Raw genomic sequence first — 2,500 nt, 5'->3', positions numbered from 1 at the left:
CGTCGCGCGCAACGGCGGCCGATGGCGCAAGGCGATGGCCAACGTGTGTAAAAAGGGTGCGCGCGGGAAGGCCTTCGGGGCTCGGAGGAGGCGGCTCCTCCGGCCCTTCCCCAGAGCGCGGGGGGGGACGCGGGGCTTTGCCGCCCGGCAAAATCCCGCTCTCCTTGGCCGAGCGGCCTCCTCGCGCGGCAGAGGAGCTCCCGAGGGCCGGGCTCCGGCAGTTCCGGGTCGCGCCTCCAGGGGGAGCGCGCACGTGCGCGAGCCGCCGCCGGGTGGCGCGGCGGCGACGGTCCGCACCGTCGTCGCCGTGGCCTCTCTCGGCCGGGGGTGTGCGAGGTTTCTCGGTGGCTGGGCCGTGTTCCCCGCGCCGGCGGGGCGGCCCGAGCCGCGGTGGTCCTCTCGGGCGCAGCGCCGGGCTACTGAGGGAAACCCCGGGCCCCGAGAAGGATTGCCGCGGTGATGGCAGCGGACGTCGGGCGCGCCCCCGCCGGTGGACGCTCCCCCGAGGGTGGCAGCGGGGGAGGCACCCCGGCGGGGCCATGCAGGTCGTTTCCCTCACCCCAGGGCCAGGTACCTAGCGCTTCGCGCCTCGGCGGTCTCCTGCCGGTTTCCCTCGGCGTCGTCAAACGCCTGTTGGGGGCCGAAAGGGCCGCCGAGCCGGGCGGAGGTTTAAAGACTCGGGCGGCCCGGCACGGCCCCGCCGCGGCGGCGGCGGCGGTGGCGGCGGCGGCAGCGGGTGTCGGGCGGTGGCGGCGCGGGGCGCCATCGAGGGGTGGGGAGCTACTCCCGCCGATCCCCTGCGGTGGCGTGTCCGTCGCGACCGGCCGCGCTCGCCGTCGTCGGCGTCCCGCCGCGCTTGCCCGCGCGCGGGGGCCACCCGTGCCGGGCCGGGGAAGGGGCGCCCTGCCCCCCCCCTCTCTGCGGCCCGGTCTCGGCGGAGAGGCCGCGGCGCGCGATCGGCCGCGGGGGGCCGACCCCGCTGGCCTCTGCGATGCGGGGCGACGCCGGCAGAGGGCGCGCGCTCTCTGCCTTACCTACCTCAGCTGCGGGGTTGCGGCCGCCGGGGCCCGCCGCGCTCTCTCGCTCTTTCTCCTTAGCCGCCGCCGCGGGCTCGCGGGCGGCGCCGCGTCAGGCGCGACCGCGCGCCTCTCGCCTCGACGGCCTTGTCGCCTCGAACCGCACCGCGGCGGCGCCGGCCGCCGGCCACCCCTGACTCGGAGCGCTGTCCCCGCCCGTTGGGGCGCAGCGCTCGGCCGGCTCCTCCATCGCCGGAGGTCCGGCGGGCGCGGGCGACCCCGTGCCGAGCGGCGGCGTCGCCGCTCGGCGAGTGTCCCCGCCCCCCCCGGGGGGGGGGGACGGTCGGCCGCGAGGCGCCCGCCTTCACCGGCGGCCGTCCCGGCCCGGGCCCCGCCCGTCCGCTTCCCCGTCGCCCTTCCCGGCCGCGTGTGGGCCAAAAAAAAGGGGAGGCGTGCGGGGCGGCCGCGGGGGCGCTTCCCCGTCCGGTCCCCGAGTGGAAACGAGGGGAGCGGGCGGTGCCCCCCGGCTCAGCCGCCGTACGCCTGCCCGCTGGGCGCGTGCTCGCGGAAGGGCAGCTCGGCGGTGCGAAGCGGCGGCGGTCCCGGGAGTGCGGCCGCGGGTGGCGGAGGGGTTTTGCCGAGCGGCAGACCTCGGGCGCTCCGCGATGCCGGCTCGGGTCTCGGCGGCGTCCCGCCTCCGGCGCCGGTGGCGGAGCGCGGCCCGCCGGGCGTTCGCCTTCCGGCGGGCAAGCGGTCCCGCGCCAGGGGTTGCGCCGGCGGAACGGTCCCGCCGCCGCGTGGCGTTTCGGGCGACGTTCAGGGGCCGCTGGCGGGAGAGCCGGCCCCCGCGTTTTGGCGCGGCGGCGTTCCGCGAGTCGGCGGAGCGGTGAAAAGGAGAAGCCAGGGAGTGAGCCGGGAGCGGCGGGGGCCGGCGGTCGCGCCCCCGGCCCGCGAACGCGTAGTCGTCCCGTGATCGAGAGGCCGGGCGGGCCACCGTGCCCCCCGCGGTCCGGCGCGTTGCCGCACAAGCCCCTCCGCGCGGAGGTCGGGCCGAGCCCGGGCGCCTGGGCCGCCTCCGAAGGACGGCACGCGAGGCGGCGTCTCCCCTCGCGGGGGGAGGCGGTCGGGGGCGCGGGCCCCTCCGCCTTTCTTTGGCCGACCTTCGGAGCGTTGCGCGGGGTTTCTCTTTTTTGCCCCGCGCTTTCTCCTCCTCCTCCTCCGTTTGTGTGTGCTCGTACGGTCGAAGCGGGGCGCGCGGGGGCGCGCGCGTCCCTGCAGAAACAGAAAAGGGGCCGCTTCACGCGAGCGGTCCCGAAAGCCAGACAACTCTTAGCGGTGGATCACTCGGCTCGTGCGTCGATGAAGAACGCAGCTAGCTGCGAGAATTAATGTGAATTGCAGGACACATTGATCATCGACACTTCGAACGCACTTGCGGCCCCGGGTTCCTCCCGGGGCTACGCCTGTCTGAGCGTCGCTTGACG

General features: G+C 77.2%; 1 non-coding gene across 1 annotated transcript; it reads left to right on the top strand.

The window, feature by feature from the left end:
• The first annotated feature begins 2,340 nt into the window (after positions 1 to 2,340).
• LOC148218587 (5.8S ribosomal RNA) lies at positions 2,341 to 2,493 on the top strand. The gene has a single exon (XR_015800316.1). It is a non-coding gene; the product is annotated as a 5.8S ribosomal RNA (ribosomal RNA).
• The last annotated feature ends 7 nt before the right edge of the window (positions 2,494 to 2,500 follow it).

This window comes from Sturnus vulgaris, unplaced genomic scaffold, assembly GCF_052056855.1.
Source record: "Sturnus vulgaris isolate bStuVul1 unplaced genomic scaffold, bStuVul1.hap1 Scaffold_179, whole genome shotgun sequence".
Taxonomy (NCBI): Eukaryota; Metazoa; Chordata; class Aves; order Passeriformes; family Sturnidae; genus Sturnus; species Sturnus vulgaris.
The sequence above is the reverse complement of the archived record's forward strand: the minus strand, read 5'-3'. Positions and strand labels throughout refer to the sequence as shown.